The sequence below is a fragment of the Echinops telfairi genome, unplaced genomic scaffold (genome assembly GCF_000313985.2).
Source record: "Echinops telfairi isolate 266 unplaced genomic scaffold, ASM31398v2 ScPeMD7_9;HRSCAF=40, whole genome shotgun sequence".
Taxonomy (NCBI): domain Eukaryota; kingdom Metazoa; phylum Chordata; class Mammalia; order Afrosoricida; family Tenrecidae; genus Echinops; species Echinops telfairi.
The window spans coordinates 49,582,581-49,594,887 of record NW_022103906.1 but is presented as its reverse complement, the minus strand read 5'-3'; the positions used below and the strand labels follow the sequence as shown (position 1 = coordinate 49,594,887).

At 38.8% G+C, this 12,307-nt stretch overlaps 2 pseudogenes; both read right to left on the bottom strand.

Annotated features, from left to right (window-relative positions):
- Positions 1 to 784, bottom strand: part of LOC101656103 — an 84,802-nt pseudogene extending 84,018 nt beyond the window's left edge.
- Positions 785 to 859: 75 nt separating this feature from the next.
- On the bottom strand, positions 860 to 11,529 carry LOC101656408 (annotated as a pseudogene).
- Between the last annotated feature and the right edge of the window lie 778 nt (positions 11,530 to 12,307).

The following is a 12,307-nucleotide window of genomic DNA, read 5'->3' as shown; positions in this document are numbered from 1 at the left end:
AGGAGGGTTTGTCTCTGGAGAAGGAGATGATGCTTGGTAAAGCAGAGCAACAGTGAAGATGAGGAAGACCCTTAACAAGATGGAGTGGCACAATGGTTGCAATAATGGACTTAACCACAGTAACAGTGGTGAGGATGGTGTAGGACCGGACAGGCCTTTTCTCTGTTACACATAAAGCTGTTAGGAGTAAAAGTGAGCTCAATAATCCTTAACAAGAACACCAACAACTAAATTGAAACTTTGAAAATTACTACTATAATGACAATGAAAAAGAGTACCATTATTATTTGCTATTAAGTCAACCCTTTGGACTGTAAAGAAATCCAAACAAATATGATTAAAACAAATAAAATCAGTTTCTCAGAAACAAGAGGGATGAGACTTGGATGCATATTGGAGGGGGAAAAAAGAAAAAATCACTTCTATCCAGTTCATACTGGTCTCATAGTGATACTATAGGGACAGAGTAGAACTGGCTCCTATGTCTTTTTTAAGGTTATAACTCTTTTTTTTAAGCAAGCATTTAGGTTATTTTTAGGTAAAGAAAAACAGACTTTTCTAGGGGCGACAGGTGAACTGAAGGTCAGGAGGAAGCAGGTGGGGGCTCCTCACAGCTCTTGCTCTGACCTCCAGGTGCCATGGGAGGGGTCTCTGGAAGGAGAAGGCCCTGCCGCGGGACCTCCTTGGCAGCCACAGGTGTGGCAGAGGGTTCCTTCCACAGGTGGGGTGGGCGAGGCAGCAGCTCTCCCTCGGTCACTGGATTGGCTCGAGTGTATGATTCCATTTGTAGTGGATTGGCATGATTAACGCTTGGGAGCAGGGGGATTAATTTAAGGACTAACATAAGGAGCTGAGTAGCTTATTCGCTTGGATTATGAACCACAATCAGGAAATAGTCTTTAGCTGGTGCAACCATAATTTCATTTTTCTTGGAATGAATTCGCAGGAAGGTGAAGCCATTCTGGGGGTTGATTTCTCGTACAGTGCTCCTTGCCTTCAAGATGAAGTTGTGCATGAGGTTGGCATCCTGGGTGGCGGTGGGATTGTCCATGGTGCTTTTGATGTGAATGCCTTCCGTGTTCACCACGATGATCCCATGCACACCCTTCTGGCTCTATAGTTGTTTCAGGGTTTCTTCCACCTCTGCCAACTTGAAGCGATCCTGCAGCTCCGCGTCACCAGCACTCGGCCAGGCTCCAGGGTTATAATTTTTTATGTGAGTAGAAAGCCTTGACTTTCTACTGGATGGTGATTTTGAAATGCTGACCTTGCAGTTAGTAGCCCAACTCTGCTACCAGGGGTCCTCACTTTGGGGACGAGTAGGGAATATATAGCTGTACTTAGAAACAAAGTACATATACCAAGGGAAGAAAATGTCAGACATGTCAACATGATTTTAAGTTTGCTTTATATTAATTGCATAGGAAAATAAGGTTCAGATCATGTTGTAAAAGGTCTTGTTAATTCTTCTACATTTTTTCAGTATGTAACACATTTATGATAATATTTTCCTTTGACTTTTTTTTAACACTTCATATCTGTATTATTCATGGGCATTTATTATTTATAGTAACTGCCATCAGTTATCCTTTCATCTATATATGTCATTTTCCCACAAAATTACAAATTCTTTAAAACAAAAGTTCCCGTTACTCGCTTTTGATGGTATATCCATCTAATTAAGCCTTTTGACATCTTGTAGTTCACCAAATAAATATGGATGAATTAAAGACTGTCTTGTGCATTCAGCCACCAATTTTGGAGACTCTGCCTATATGACTCCATTCCTGGTTAGCCTCTCTAAATAATATGCATGAACAAGTGAGACATTATGGAGAAATATTATATTATTAACTTTTTCTTTGGACATAAGGTTATTGGATTCCTCTCTGCTATTTCATTGGTAGAATTGGGTCTTTATATCCAGCTTTTTATTTTAAAAGACATCTCTGAACATTAGGCCGACCAATAATGGAAAAGAAGAATATTTTAAATAAGAGATGGATGATCCAAGAGCTCCCAAAAAGGATTTCACTGTGCAAGAGATCATCTCTGGTGTAGTAAGGAATTAAAATATTTCATCACATTATTATTCTAAGTGATACACAGCAAACTCCCTGCAAAGGGTGAGAGAGGCTGCAGATAAAAGGGTAATCTTTAGTCCAGTCCTATGCAGAAAGGCGGTGCGACCACACATGGACCTTTTCAACTGCTCTGGTACAAAGACAGCAGCTATACAAACACAGGGGAAGAAGCTGTAACAACGAAACAAAATTCTGGACAACAGTTGTTTTTTCATCAGGAAAATAAGAGATAGGAACTGATGAGCTTCAAGAGTCTTTCTTTTTCTAAGGTTTATATTTATTTTTAGGATTATTTAGCTCTATAATCATTCCTGCTAAGGAAATGGGAAGAAGTTTCATTTCCCTCAATGTTAGTGGAATGATGAAGTTAGCTTGCATTGTTTAGGAAGAAAAGTTTACAGGAATTCAGTGAATCGGTTGAAATCACACCGGTACCTGTATAATCAGTTAGAATATAGCATAGAAATCAACTCTGCAAATTAAGATCCTTTCCCTAAAGCTATTGATTTTGCCATCCAGACTGGGGAATATCCCACAGCTCTGAACTGATAAAAGGATAGAAAAAATTGAGATGTCGGCTAAATAATACCTAAGGACAAGGTATTACTCAGGAAGATAAAGGTATTGTGCCCAGAAACAACAAAGTATTCATGCAGTGGCAGACCAGACTTCTGGTCTAACTCACAAGCTTTAGAAGCTGTGAGATGTAGTCCTGCCTAACAGAACCAGTTGATTCCAACTCATGATGCTCCCCATGGTTCAGAGTAGGGCTATTTCCATAGGGTCTCCATGTCAGGAAGCCGTTCTTCTGGACTTTTCCCCTACATGACTCTAGGTGGACCCGAGCTTCCAATATTTCAGTAAGCATAAGCGTTACTCTATCCAGGACCCCAAATCCTTAGTTGGTGTTGTGTAAGCCATCATGCAGTGAGGTCTGACTGATGGTGACCATTTGTATACAAAACAATATTTTATTTGCAGTCCTCTTTAGCCAAGGTAAACTGGGCAGTGGACACTAATATTACTTCATAAGTCTACTTAATCAAGATATGTAATTGTAAAAATAAAATGAAACATGTAGATTTTGTTGTCTGAATATAAAAGACAAGACAAAATATCAAAGTCAATGTCAGAAGAGACTCTGAAGCTTGCTCTTAATTGTAACTAAAGCAAGTGGAAGAAATGATGAGTAAAAGAGCTGAATGGGAAATTTCAAAAGACAGTGCAAGAAGACGGAGTAAAATACTATCATGAAATGTGCACATCCTAGAGTTAGGGGTGGGGGAGGGAGCCTATCTTAAATTGAAAGAAGTCCAGAAAAAATTCATGCTGCAAGTTTCAGTATTGAAAGAATCTATGGGCAAACTATTGAATGATGCAGGAAGATGGAAAGAACACACAGAATCACTGTGCGTTCTTCACCAAAAAGAATTAGATGATATTCCACCATTTCAAGAGGTAGCATATGAACAAGAACCAATGGTTTTAAAGGAAGAAGTCCAAGTTCCACGGAAAGTATTAGCCAAAAACAAAGCTCCAGGAATGGAGGGAATACCAAATGAAATATGTTAACAATCTGATGAAGCACTGGAAATATTCATCTTTGTCCAGAAATTGGAAGACAGCTACTTTGCCAATTGACTGGGAGAGATCCATATTTGTACCCATTCCAGAGAAAGGTGACCCAATAAATACTCAAATTATAAACCATATCATTTATATCACATGCCAGGGAAATTTTGCTGAAGATCATGCAACAATAGTTGCAGCAGTACATTGACAGGGAGCTGCTAGAGAAGTTCAGGCCAGATTCAGAAGAGGATGTGGAACAGGGAAATCATTGTTCTCAGATGGATCTTGTCTAAAAGCATAGAATACCCTATCCGGACAAGATAGGTGGGATGAACAATCTGGAGGAGAGAACAATGGGACTGACTGTTCTGGGGGGACACGGAGAGGGGGCGGGGGCGGGGGTAAAGAAGGGGGGTGCCAACAAACACAGAGACAAGGGAAGAATAAGTGATCTAAATTGATGGCAAGGAGGCTATAGGATGCTTGTGGGGAGTGAGGGCTCGATCATGGGTGATGTAGCTGAGAGGAATTACCAAAGCCCGAATGAAGGCTGAACATGATAGTGAGACAGGAGGAAAGTAAAAGGAAATAGAGGAAAGAACTGGGAAGCAAAGGACATTTATAGAGGTCTAAATACAGGCATGTATATATGTAAATACATTTATATATAATGATAGGGGAATAGATCTGTGTTCATATATTTATTTATAAAGTATTGCGGCAGCAGATGGACATTGGGCCTCTAAATCAAGTACTCCCTCAACACAAGAACAATTTGTTCTACTAACATGGTACTCTGTGATGTTCACCTTCCCTGACATGATCGCTGAAAACAAAATGGGTGCATAAGCAAATGTGGTGAAGAAAGCTGATGGTGCCCAGCTATCAAAAGATATAACATCTGGGGTTTTAAAGGCTTGAAGATAAACAAGCGACCATCTAGCTGAGAAGCAACAAGCCCACATGGAAGAAGCAAACCAGCTTGTGTGATCATGAGGTGTCAATGGGATCAGGTATCAGGTATCAAAGACCCCAAACAAAACAAGTAAACAAACAAAAATCATATCAGTGTGAATGAGGGGGAGGGCAGAGTGGAGACCAAAAGCTCATCAGTAGTCAATTGGACACCCCCTGTCAGAGGGTCACAAGGAAGAGATGAGCCAGTCAGGGTACAGTGTAGCACCAACAAAACACACCACCTTCCTCTAGTTCTTTAATGCTGCCCCCTAACTACCACCATCATCATGACCCCAATTCTATCTTACAAATCTGGCTAGACCAGAACATGTATACTGGTACAGATAGGAGCTCACAACACAGGGAATCCAGAACAGATAAACCCCTCAGGGGAACAGCGATACTAGGAGGGTAAGGGAAGTGGGGGTGGTGGTGTAAGGGGGAGTCGATCACAATAATTGACGTATAGTCCCCCTTCAGCAGAAAAGTGGGTGAAAGGAGATAACAGTCGGTGTAAGACATAAAAAAGAATAATTTATAAATTATCAAGGGGACATGTGGGAGGGAGGTGGGGGTTGGCTAAAGTAGAAAGAAAATATTTTGAAAAAGATGGCAACATATATACAGATTTATTTGACACCATGGATATATGTATGGATTGTGATAAAAGCTGTAAGAGCCACCAATAAAATAAAAATTTAAAAAAAGCAGAGAATACCAGAAAGATGTTTACTTTTTTTTTTTTTTAAAGCTATGCCAGGGCCTTTGACTGCGTGGATCATTTATGGATAACTTGAGACTAATTGGAATTCCAGAACACTTCATTATTCTCACGTGGCACTTGTACATGGATCAAGAGTCAGTTGTGAAAAAAAAAAGTCACTTGTGCAAAAAGAACAAGAATGGGGTATCAGGATTAGAGGAAGACTTATTAACAACCTGCGGTAAGCAGATAATACAACCTTGTTTGCTGTAAGTGAGGAGGACTTAAAGCCCTTGCTGACAAGGATCAAGGATTGCAGCCTTTCATATGGATTGCAACTCAGTGCAAAGAAAGCAGACCAAAATCCTCATAACTGGACCAATAGGTAACACCGTGATAAAATGGAGAAAAGATTAAAGTTGTTAAACATCTTGTCTTGTTGGATCCACAATTCATGTTCATGGAAGCAGTAGTCAAGAGATCAAATGAAATATTGCATTGGGTAAATATGCTGATCAAGACATCTTTAAAGTGTTGTAAAACAAGATTACTTTGAGAAATAAGGTGTGCCTGGGCCAAGCCATAGTGTTTTCAATTGCCCCATAGGCATGTGAAAATTGGACATTGAATAAGAAAGACTGAAGAAAAATCTATGCATTTGACTTACGATGCTTTAGAAGAATATTGGAGGTACCATAGACTGCCAAAAGAGCAAACAAAGAAGTAAGGCCAGAGTGCTCCTTAGCGGTGAGGATGGTAAGAGTTTCTCCTATGTACTTTGGGTATGTTCGGAGAGACCAGTCCTTGGAGAAGGACATCATGTTTGATCAAGTAGAGGAGCAGCAAAAAGAAGACTGTCAAGGAGATGGATTGACACGGTGGCTCTAACAATGGGCTCAGACATAGGAACATTTGTGAGAATGGCGCAGGGCTGCATAGTACTCCCCTCTCTTGTGCAGAAGGACACTGTGGGTCAAGCCTGCCTGTATGATAGCCAAACACAACTCAGGATAGGTACTATACTTATTTCAGCATTTAAAAAAATTAGTCTCTGTTTAGCAGATTTTCAGCTTTTGTTGCTGTTCACAAAATGTGTTTGTGCTGGAAGTCCTGCCCCTTTGCCTGTGGTGTAACCCAGTGCTTGTCCTGGATTGCCAGACCCCTTTCCTTCCACGATAATACCGAGTTAGTCAATCACCAGTTGTTACAGAGATGGAAATCATGAAAGCATAGAAAACAAATGAAATTGAAATGAAAACTTAAAACGTGAAGTCAACTATTCTTAAGTACAATGACAAATTATATGTTTTTAAATTTAAAAATTGAGAACTCAATTCATATTTATCTACTGCATGTGTCTTAGTACTGGTTTTATCTAGCTTTCTAGTCATGCTTTTAAAATTACTTTTCATTAGTTTATGTTTACCTATTTCTACCAAAGGTGAGATTTAAGCTGTATTTCACTTTCAGAGGGTAAAATCTAGAACCTACATTTGAAAGACTCTGAATTCCAATTAATCGGACCTATTTTGTTTAGTGCTTTAATTGATTGTAAATGAAGTTTGATGGCTGGAAAATCATATGAACATATGATGTTAATGATTACTTACTGGAGTAGCGCATTTTATTTAGATTATACTTTGAACTTTGTCAAGAAAGTGTACCCTTTACAAATTTATTGTTAAGAAGATTTGTAGTTCAAACATTGATACTTATGTGATTTTCAATAAGATTTTAAGATTGCCACGTGGTAAGATTCGAATATTTTTTCTTCTCAAAAGTTAAGTGTTTGTGTTCAGAATTATATAGTTTCTCATCTTTTCCCTGCAGTTTATGCTGCTTTGTTTTGATAAATCATTGAAAATTGTGTACCCTAACGTAGTCAAATGGAGACAATCCAGAAAAAACTAATAATTAACTTTTACTATGCTCGTGCTACACTGCAGCTCATGCTCTAAATCTTGGACATGTGTTATGCAGGGCAATCCAATGAGGGAGAGACTCTTCTTGTTTTCATTTTACATACGAATAGCCTAAGATTTAAAGAGATTTTTGTACAAATTGTTCAAAACCATGTAGCTAATCAGAGTTTGGATTTAAATTCAAATTTTAGTCATTCATTAATCAAATATCTTTCATCTCATCTTCCATGGACCAGGAACTGTTAGACCCAACGGCATAAGAAAAAAGGAAAAGACAATCCCAGGGGGGAGCAGGACTACCGATTCTAATTTATAAGTGAAGTCAAATGGTCTCTCCGTCAAAACCAAGGATTGCCTGACAACATTGCAGGCATGGCTCATGACAGCGATGATCGTTTCAGGATACCTGCCTGGGGTTATAAGGTGATTTTACTGGCAAAGCTGGGGCTCCAATGTTGCTCTTGTAGATCATAGTTCTTTCCCCCAACTTTGTTCTGAGAAACATAAGCACATAATATGCTTAAAAAAGACGAAGGTGAAAAAGAATTCTTGACATATCATTAGACTGAAGCCCCCTCTTTACTGATCTTTTGGAACTTTTCAAGGTGCATTTTTGGGAGTAAATAGATATTTTTATCTTTGCCGAACCCTATGTTTTTTGACTTAATGGACCACAATACCTGTAGTTTGGCAACACAATTTACATTCCGCAGCGCCAGTGCTCCACTGCACACATTTAGAAAAACGCTCCTGCAGGTAATTGGATTTTTGAAGTGAGAGGGTATAAATGATGAATCATATATTCCATAATTAATAATTTGAAATGAATTTTTACTCTTTGAAACCATTAAAATCTGTATCATTATTTTCTTATCACAAAAACTCTTGGAATCCAAATGAAGAATTCTTCAAGAGCAGTTTAAATTCGCATAAGGGAAACAATAAGGAAAGGCACCTGCAGTACAAAGGAGCCTGAGGAAAACCACACCAGCTGACGCCTAGAAGGGTCAGCTGCACCAACGCTGTTCATGGGAATGGGAAAGCTGTAGAATTCACAACATTCTATTTTTAAGTGTTTCCATTGCATCTAAGATAATTTTATCTCTATGGCAGAGGAGGTTAAATACTTGATTTGTTATATAGCTGCCTATTATAGTAATGATTATGTGGGCACCAACTACCCGGCATCTTATGCCTCACTTTACAGAAAATCTGTCTGACGAGGGTAATTTATCTTGCCGTTGAGTATTAGAGGTGACTAGGCAAAATGACCTAGAAAAACCAGGGATATGATGCGTCCCGGCCAGCGGGACGCACGAGCAGGACCTTGGGGGGAAAGACGAACCTGGATGGAAAGAAAGACACGGAGACGTGGAGCAAGACAAATGCTGATCAAGCTCGTTTATTTGGGCAAAGTTAGGGGAATATGAAGAGGAACTGGGAGGTGCATATTCTAATAAGGTGTGCTGCACAGTATCCAATCCAACATGTATTATTATAATGAAGCATAAGAATGTTAACCAATCGGCTATCCATCATATTCTCAATATGGTATGTCTGTAGTCCAATGAGTGCTTAGTATTTCAACCAATGGGTGAAGAGTGGGGAAGATACCCAACCAAGGTCACGTGGCTGCAGAACAGTTACAGCTGCACAATGGTCAAAGAACACTTCGGGGGGAGACGAGGGGTAACACAGACTGCAAACTGTCTCACACATTTTCATAGAACAAGGAAGCTTTGGTGACTAAGATATCTTTTAAGGCATAACCACCTGCCAGTAATTTTCCACTAGGGCCGGTCACTGAAGGACCTTGAGAATGTCTGCTAGAGCCAGCTCCCAACAGGGATATGGTGAATTGGTAGTTTTTTTTCTTTTGTTGTCACGCTGTAGAGATTCAGAAGACCAGCAAAGTTTATGGTGTATAATAGTTTTCTGTCTGTATTTGTAAACATCAGCCCCTCCTCCCGGAACAACTGAATCTCTCTTGCATCTCTCGGAGGCTGGTGCCTTTGCCTTGGTTTGTGTGCTCCGTGAGGCAGAGAGCCCACCCCTTCACATGAGGCTGATTTGAAAATATTCAAAAATTTTAAAGAATAAATAAAGTTTTCTGAAATTGGTAAGATTTCCAAAAGACTCTACAGACTTGAATAAATTTACCTTATAGACATATATCTATTGTAAGTTTATTCTTCAATGATCTTTAAATATTGTTCAATTTATATATAATTTTCCAATAAAATCTTTGTTGCTTAAATGCGGAACATCTAAATAATATTAGATTTTATCTCATAAAACCTTTACTTATAGCCAATTATGATTCATACTTACCATTTATGGCACAGCAACTTAGATTGTTTAAAAACTATTATTATTTTGTATCATAGGTAGAATTTTAATTGATAGACTACAGCATCAATTACTATCTTTACTATAGTACATACTTTAGCATAGAACTAATTTGAAAATGTTTTTGAAAAATAATCTTCACTAATTTAGATATAAAAATTATGTATATATATATATATATATATAGAAATAAATTAATGCCTGCTAATGATCTAATTAGATCAGAGGATGCTAATAATGTGATTATAATTATAAACAATTCCTTTATAAATATTAATGATATCTTATATAAAGATAAACAGTAATATCTTGGGCTAGATATTATTTTAATAAATCATAATGGAACGATATGGAACTAATTACTTTTTATAATAGAATGTTACAAAAATTTTGAAAGAGACTTTGCTAAAATATCTGTACTTTGCTAAAAAGGGGGTACTGTATCTTTTTTCTTAACATATTTTTATGCTTAGGTTTTTTTCCCCCATATATGTACAGAATAAGAACATCTTTCATTTAATGTGGCCTGAAAACTTTGGAAATGCTAACTGATGGGCATGCTGCCAATTTGAACATGGTAATACTTGAATGAGGACAGGTTTTTTTTTTAAATGTTAAATATTCCAGGGATTGAATTCGATGTAAACAAGCAAAATATTTCTAAGATCTTCTTTAAAGGAGCCCTTTTGGACTTGTGGCTAGGCAATGGGCTGCTAACTGTAAGGTCAATGGTTCAAACCCACAGGGAGAAAGACGAGATTGGTTGCACCTGTAAAGATTCACCGTGCTGGAGACCCTAAATAGGGTGACTATGAATCGGAATCAACTCCAGGGCAGTGGGTTGCATTGGTTTCAGATCATCTTTATACTTGTGTTTGTCTGCAAGCATTCCATTGTAGGAAAAACACCTCGTTCCCTTTCTAGAGATAGCCTGGGCCAGCCGAACGGCTTTAGCAGAATTCTCCTAATGATATTCTCCTGACTGATATTCGAGGGCTCCTGATCTAGATGTAGGCTTGGCAGGACTCACTAATTGGCATAGAGAGTGTCCTCTTTTGAGTTGTGAGGCAAGGTAGTGATCACGGGGGCAGAAAGATTATGTAAACCTAAAACTACTTGTTCCCACTTCTCCCCTGCCCTGCCCTCCCAGGAGAGAAATCTTTCCAGAGTGTGACACCAAGTGTGAGAAGAACTGAGTCAAGAAAGTGGCTGAGTCCTGTTGCTCTGTCTGGAGGCCTTGGATTCCACTGAGACCAAAGCTAGGGACTACTTTGGCCCACCTCAGACAGCACACCCGAGCAAAGCTACTCTCTGTGGGCTTCAGTTTCACAGAGCTGAACCTAATTCTACTTGCTACCAAACAATCCCAATGCTCTCTCTGATGCTCATTTCTCCCTCACCTGTTAATAATCCTCCTTATTAGCTTAAATGTCAGAATTAATTTTTAAAATCTCCATCCCTTAAAACCCATAAATAGAGCCTCACCTGGTACCCTTGGGTAGAATTATCACCGCTCTCTCCACTTGTTTATGCATCAGCCATCCGATAAATCAGGATGCATTGCCTGTGGAGGGGCACCGTCTATGTATTTGTCTCAGTGTGGCATTTAGCAGATAGTAGGCTCCCCAATGGATATGCGATGGATTTGATTGAGCCAAGCAGAGTGAATTCAGCATACATCTCTAATATAATAAAGGGCAGCTTGGAAAACCCTTGGTACAGTTCTCAATAGTGTTAGCAGATAAAAAAGAGTGTGCACTTCAGAGGTGTACATCAGAGGGAGTCTCAGAGTGAGGACTACTTCAAAAGGAAGAAACCCATCATTGAGGTTTGCTTCAAAAGTGTGACAACTCCAGTCTGTGCCAGGAAAAAGAAAGAAAGGTAGAAAGAAAGGCTTACCTGTTTGTGATGAAATGCCAATGTGGAACTTGACCAGGGGCATTTCTGAACTTGTAACTATTTCTTGGTATGATAGTTAACATGAAAGCTATAGCAGAATAGAACTCTCAATGGGATATTATGAAGAGAAATCTGTTAAAGAGGTGTGTGGAAGATCCAGTGCTCTACGACAAGCCAGGGAAGTTAGTGCAGCCAGCCCTTCATCTGAGACTATCCAACTTCACAAAGACACAGATAATAAAAAGTATGTCACAATAGGCTATGGGCCTCAAGTTAGAGTGTGCTCCGTTTTCCTAGAGCAATATTACTTAACTGAAAACTGGGCAAATCATACTATGAATGAGGCCTTCTAACTATGTTTTGTGATGTGTCCTGAGACTCCAACCATGACTCAAGATGGTACAGTAGAAACTGGGTGCCGAGTCCTAACAAGTGGTTTCTCTACAGCAATAACAAATGTTTACTGTCTTCTCCACTTGGCGACTGTAGGGATCATTTTGTTTACTCATTTCTCTTTGTTCACCAGAACATTTCCTAATCTGAGGACTCAATCCTAGCCCTGTCTCTACTCAGTCACATTCTGATAGTTCATTGTTGATTCTAGGTCTTTGTTTTTGCCAAAGAGGTTTTACTAACTCATTTTGAATGAAAATATATTTTACTTTAAGTTTCAAGGTGAGTGTTCTCATTCAAAGAAAGATGAGCCAACAGATTTTGGAAGTTGTCCAATTATTTTAAAGTATTTTAGAGTGCTAAGGCAGTACATGAGATCTCATTTTATTTTTAGGAACGCATTTTATATAGATTTGCTTCAAATTATT